The following is a 6,379-nucleotide window of genomic DNA, read 5'->3' on the forward strand; positions in this document are numbered from 1 at the left end:
ACGCTGGTGCGTCACCCCCCCGCGGCGTCACCACGCACGGCCCCCGCCCCGCCCCCTCCACCTGCGCCGGCCGCGGCGGAAAGAGCCGAGCGCGCTCGGGCGGAAAGGCCGAAGGCGCGTCCGGCGTGCGTGGGGCGGCGGGCGCGGTGCGGGCCTGGCCTGCGGGGCGCCGCGGCGCGGGGCTGAGCCGCCACTTTGTTCTGACGGCGACCGGCGGCGAGGCCCGGGGCCCAGCGTACGCCGGGGGCGGCGGCCTGGCCGCGGGTCGGTCCTCAGGCGCGGAGTCGGCGCCGGCCCGGGCCCGCCAGTCCCGCTGGGGCAGCCCCTCGCCGCCCTGCCCGCGACCCTCCGCGGCGACGTCGGGCGGGGACGGCCGGGGCTACCCCGGCCCGGGCCGCGCCACTCCCTCTCGCCGCGTGCCAGTGATGCGGAACGGCCTCGGCCCCGCGGACGAGCGTGTACAGATGGGGAAACTGAGGCAGGGGGTAGCGTAACTTCTCCAAAGTCCCCGAGGCAGGAAGTGTTGGGGTGAGGGTTCCATCCCCGGCCCCCAAGTGCAGTGAGGGGTCGCAGGGCTGCCGAGCGCCTGCTCCCAACCGGGAGGCGACTGGGCCCCAGGTCCGACGCCCTCGCCTGCAAGAGGAAGGTGGTGAGCGCCCGGCCGGAGGAGGCCCCTTGCATCAGGGCTTCGGGTCTAGACGTCCCAGGTGCGCCCCCCGCCCGGGACAACCGCCTGCAGCTCTCGGGTGCCCCAGACAGCTACGGGGCTCCCGAGAGACCGGCACGCGTGACCACTGCCCGCGGGACACTCCCACGAAAGCCTAAGGTGATCCCATCTCCGTTCATTACAAACTTGCCCTGCGCTCAGAGGTTTCAGCAGCACCCCTGTTTCCTAAGCCAGAAACCTGTGAGTCAGCGTGAACCCCTCCCTCTTCTCCCACCACGCCACCGGCCTCCCGGTGCCCACAGCTTTACCTGGGCCGCTCCTCCTCCCCGGCCCACCGCGCTGTGGCGTCCCGCGTTGTCCGCGTGGCAACTTCTCACCTAAGTGCTCTTTGCCCTCCACGTTTCTCCCCCACGCAGCACCAGAGTTAACTTCCTGAAAAAAGAGAGAAGGGAAGAAGTCTGTTTAAAACAGTTCCTATACATAGAAAAAGAAAGCACCCCACATATAGTCTGTCTGTTAAAAACTTGTCTGTGTATATAGTGATTGTCTTTGAGTGTCAAGATTGAGTGATCTTTCTACTTTTTCTATTTATACTGTTCGAAACCTTGCGCTGCCCCACCCCTCCCATCTGTCTCTTCCACTGTCCAGTCACTCCACCATCACCATCTCACTCCCACTCAGCCATTTAGGAAGTTCTCATCACTCAGGCCTTTTTATTCTTTTGCAAATGCTGTTCTCTACACTGAGAACATAAATCCTCGACAAACTCTAATTCATCCTCTAAGACCCAGTTCAAATGTCACCTACTCCAGGAAGCCCTCCTAGTCCGCTCTATGGCTCCTGCATTGCTTCTGGGCATAACTGTGTAAGAGGGCATGAAACACACCATTTCTTTCCCTCCCTCCATTTGTTCATGTTTTTATATATTCATCAAATATCTCTTGAGACTCTGCTGAGGGCATTGCCACTGTCCTAATCCTCTGGGCAGAGCATAAAGAAATCCCCACATATTCAAGGAGTTAGATTAGCAAGCCCTGGAGATCATAAACGGACATATTCGAGAAGTCAATCTGCACAAGAAAGGCAAGGGAAGTGTATCGAGTCACAGAGGACACAGGGAAGGCAGTACCTTGTATCTGAATGTGCCTCTGGGTGTCCAGCTCACCATGGCTCTGTGGGCTGCGTGTCTTAGTCACAGCACAGTGTCTTGCAAGAAATATTATCCGTTATCAAATCTGATGAATGAATGAATGAGTGATGAACAGTGTCAGGACTCCCTGGAGGTCCTAGAGACCTCCACGCCACTGAGAAGGGTGGGCCCCAGCCTGAAGTGGCTCCAGGCCACTGCCTCGTAGAGTGGACAAGGTGACCAGCCACCTGGAGGCCTCGGGCAGGGCCTGCCTGGCGGCAGTAGGGATACCAAGCCACCGCTGGGTCAATGGTTTACCCGACACTGTGCACACGCGCTCAAGCCATTCCCTCCCTGGTGGGCCGCCACGGTGCAGACTCATACTCCATTTTACAGAGGAGGAAACCGAGGCAACCCAGTCCCGATGAATCAGAAGTAAATGACCTGGACATGGCAGGGAACACGGGTCTTCAGACTCCAGACCGCTAATCTTCCTGCCTCTCCTCGCTCAACCCCCAAACATACATGCTTTGCAGCCCCTCTGTCTCGTTTATCTCACTGGTATCATTGGGATTAGGTCCTCTAGTATTCCCTGATATCCGTTTTTTCTGTGCTTTCTATTTCTTCTCCCTTCAGGCAGACTCTCGTCAAAGACCCCTGAGCTCAAACATTGACAGGGAAAGAGCAAGGAGGAAAGGGGTGCCTGCCTGCACACCCTCGGGGGGTGGGGGATGGCTGACTGTCCAGTGCCTTGGGTATGCCAGGCCACTCTGCCACACCACCCACAATCCTGGAAAGAAAACCCATCCTCATTTCACAGATGAGGAAATAAGGCCCAGAGGAGGACAAGTCACCCCGCCAAGGGGCGTCACAGGGTGCACACCTAAAGCTGCCTGCTCTTTCCACAAACCTCCCCCACTGCAGGACCAGAGACCACGTGAAAAAATGACCACGAATCCCCATTTACAGAATGCTTAGGGCTGAAAGAGTGAAGTGGGAACAAGTCACAAAAGGTTTCCCGAGAAAACTTTGTTTGAATCCATCAACGGAGGAACCGGCAGAGATCATGTCTGTCCACGCAATGGGATATTGTTTGGTCACGAGGAGGAACGAAGCACTAACACGTGCTACAACGTGGATGAACCTCTAAATCATTGTGCTGAGTGAGAGCAGCCAGACACAAAAGGTCATCTAGTACTGTACATGATTCCCTTTATTCGAAATGTCCGGAATGGGCAAATCCATCATCGGCGGTTGTGGGGCCGAGGGGTGGGGAGCAGTGGGTGATAGTCAGAGGAGACTCGGGGACAAAATTGTCCTAAACTGCTTGTGACGATGGTTGCACAACTCCATGATATACTAAAAGCCATTGAAAGCTGCACTTTAAATGGGTAAATCATATGGTCTGCAAACTACATCTCAATAGAGCTGGTTTTTAAAAAGCCAGTTTGGAAAGAAGGAAGAGAGAGAAGGCAATGCGGAGACAGGCAGAAGGAAACAAGTTCGGGATCTTGGTGGGGGAGCAGCCAAGGGAGCTGTCTGGGGGAGCTGTCGGGAAAGGATTAGGGGGTTGGAGGTGATGCGATTGGGATGTCCCAAGTCTGGGCTGAGGGCTGAGCAGCAGGAGGAAAACGGAGGCTGAGATTCACAGGCTCACCTGGAAAGAGAGGAAACTGGCAAAGTGACAGACTTTTCTCCCAAGCTCCGGTTGCACACCCAGCCGCCTCCTGCCCCAAACAGGGGCACCAAGTAGCCACAGCTGCTTTCTCATGTGCAATGGCTCCCATCAGCTGCCAGAGCGGGACACCTGGAACCAGGACCCGCTACGTAATTTGATGGGCCCAGTGTAAAATGAAAATGAACAGAGGCCCCTCCTTTAAAAAGTATTAACGATTTCAAAATGGCAAGAGCTGAGCTTTCGGGACACTGCACATTCTGAGCATGAGTTCGGGCCACTGTGCAACTGCACGGGTTACATACGCACGAAGCTGACCACACCTGAGTAATGCCATCCCTTGGTGCTGCTTTCTCCCTCCTCGCCTTGTATCACCCACCAAATTAGCCCTTCCTCCCTCAAAAGGAAGGTGTCTGTATATGATCTGGCCCCAAAGCCACCAGGACAAAGGATGAGGCTAGGGTTGCCGTGGGGATCCATGAATTAATTGCATCAAGGGACAAGGGAGCTTAGAAACTTTTTTAAGAAATGGGATTTATTGCAATTTGATCTCTACTGTCCCTTTCTCGGCTTACATAGATTAAAAGATAGCACCAAATTCGGACTTTGACTTCGAGAAATGCAGAACAGTGGGGAGAAAAATGCAAACACAACACACATTGAAATGATGAGAAGAGAATACCAGACAGACCAGCACTGAGCAATAATAACTGACACCCCCAAGGGTGGGAGTTCTGTGTGGGGTGGGGGGCAGAGGCATGGGAGACAAGTCCCAGGAGGGCAAGTTCCTGCTGGGTCCTGGCGGACAGAAGACAGAATGTGGTCTGGTGGTGGGAAAGGAGGTGAGAACCTACCCGCTTCAGCAGGGCTGGGGTCAAATCCCAAACCTATTGTTTTTGGGGTTTTTTTAGTAATAGCTGTGGCAAAAACAAATCCCTTCTCACCTGCCGAGAGAGGTGAGTTGCGGTGAGATGAGTAAAGGGTCTGGCACACCGAGGCACCCACGGGGCAGCTGGGGGGGGCAGCGGGCTAATGGGGGCTCCAGGGCGGACGGGCCCCTTTTCTATCTTCTTCCCTCCACTGGGGGGCCCTGTTTCGGCCCCACCTCTTGCATTCCCAGCCAGGCTTCTTGAATCAGTTGTCTACATGAGCTGGACTCACTTCTCCTATGCACTGTTTTCATTTTTATTCATGAAAACTTTCAAACAAGTTACAGAAAATAATACACAGATGCTCGTGTAGACATTACTAGGGCTAAACAATGTCAACATTTTGCCCCCTCTGCTTCAGATTTTTTTCTTAAGAAATAATATGTCGGTGGCTAAAGCCAAATTGCTTCTTTGCACTTAACATTATGGTTTTTAAAGTTGAGGTAAAATATATGTAACATAACCATTTTTGTTTGTGTGTTCATTTGTTTTCTAGAGACAGGGTCTCGCTATGTTGCCCAGGCTGCAGTGCAGTGGCTCAATCATAGCTCATTGTAGCCTCGAAATCCTGGGCTCCGGCGATCCTCCTGCCTCAGCCTCCCGAGTAACTGGGACTACGGTGGGCACCACAAAGCCCAGCTGCTAATTCTACAGGGTGTCTCCATTGTATAGAGATTGATATCTTGAAAGCAGTGATCTTTTGCTGAGGGATTCAGCTGGCTCCAGCTGACCAAATACCCTGACCACTCTTTCCTCCTGTCTGGTCCCTTGCCAGGCTGCCCACTGGGGAACCCAAGCCCAAGCACAAGGCAGCCTGTCAACGTCAGCCTCCTGAGACAAGGGCCAGGTGGAAAAGGGGCACCTGGAAGTGGCACACGAGCTCCACACATCCTCAACTTTAGAAGGCATTTCCAATTTGCTTTCCAAAATGATTTTATCAATTTACATTCCCACCAGCAATTTATGTTGTCCAATACCCACATCCTTGCCAGCATTAGCCATTGTTTACCAGACTTAATTTTCATTAATTTTAATTTCCCCCCAGCCTTGGGGGATGAAATGGTGCCTTCTAATTTTAATACAGAGTTTCCCTAATTACTAATGAGGCTGAGCATTTTTATGCACTTATTCGCTGTGGAGGGTTTATATACTATGAATTGCTGATCCTTTGCCCTTTTGCTGTTGGGTTGTTTATCTTTCTCTTATTCATTCCTAGGAGTTTCTTTTTAAATTTTGGATGCTAATCCTGCATAAATAAATAGTAGCTATTGTTTCCTGTTGGGGGCTTGTCTTTTCACTTGCAGTATCTTTTGTCATACAGAAGTTTTAAATTTCAAATTTATTACTGTTTGGCCAGGCACAGTGGCTAACATCTGTAATCCCAGCACTCTGGGAGGCTGAGGTGGGGGAATTGCTTGAGGTTAGGAGTCTGTGACCAGCTTGAGCAAGAGTGAGAGCTCGTCTCTACTAAAAATAGAAAAAAGAATTATCCTAGCATGCTGACAGGTGCCTGTAGTCCCAGCTACTTGGGAGGCTGAGTCAGGAGGATTGCTTGAGCCCAGGAGTTTGAGGTTGCAGTGAGCTATGATAACACCACTGCACTGTAGCCTGGGTGACAGAATGAGGCTCTGTCTCAAAAGAAAAACTATATATATATATATATATATATCTTGCCCTTCATGGTATGTATTTGTGACTGAAGATATTCTTCCTTACCCTGATATCATAAAGTTGATTTCTCCTGTTTTCTTCTAGAAATTTTATAGTTTTGCTTTTTTGCACTTAGGTATTCAATGCATTGCGAGATTATGCATGTGTGCATGTGAGTGTGTATGGTTTGAGGTAGGGATCTACTTCTATCTTTTTCCTTACAGATAGCCAATTTCCTTCATTGAATGTTTCATCCTTTTCTCTTTGATTTATAATGCCAACTCTTGTCTTATACCAAGACCCTCTTTCTTCTGTTCAGTTGGCCTATT

Source organism: Microcebus murinus, chromosome 19 (assembly GCF_040939455.1).
Source record: "Microcebus murinus isolate Inina chromosome 19, M.murinus_Inina_mat1.0, whole genome shotgun sequence".
In the NCBI taxonomy this organism is placed as follows: Eukaryota; Metazoa; Chordata; class Mammalia; order Primates; family Cheirogaleidae; genus Microcebus; species Microcebus murinus.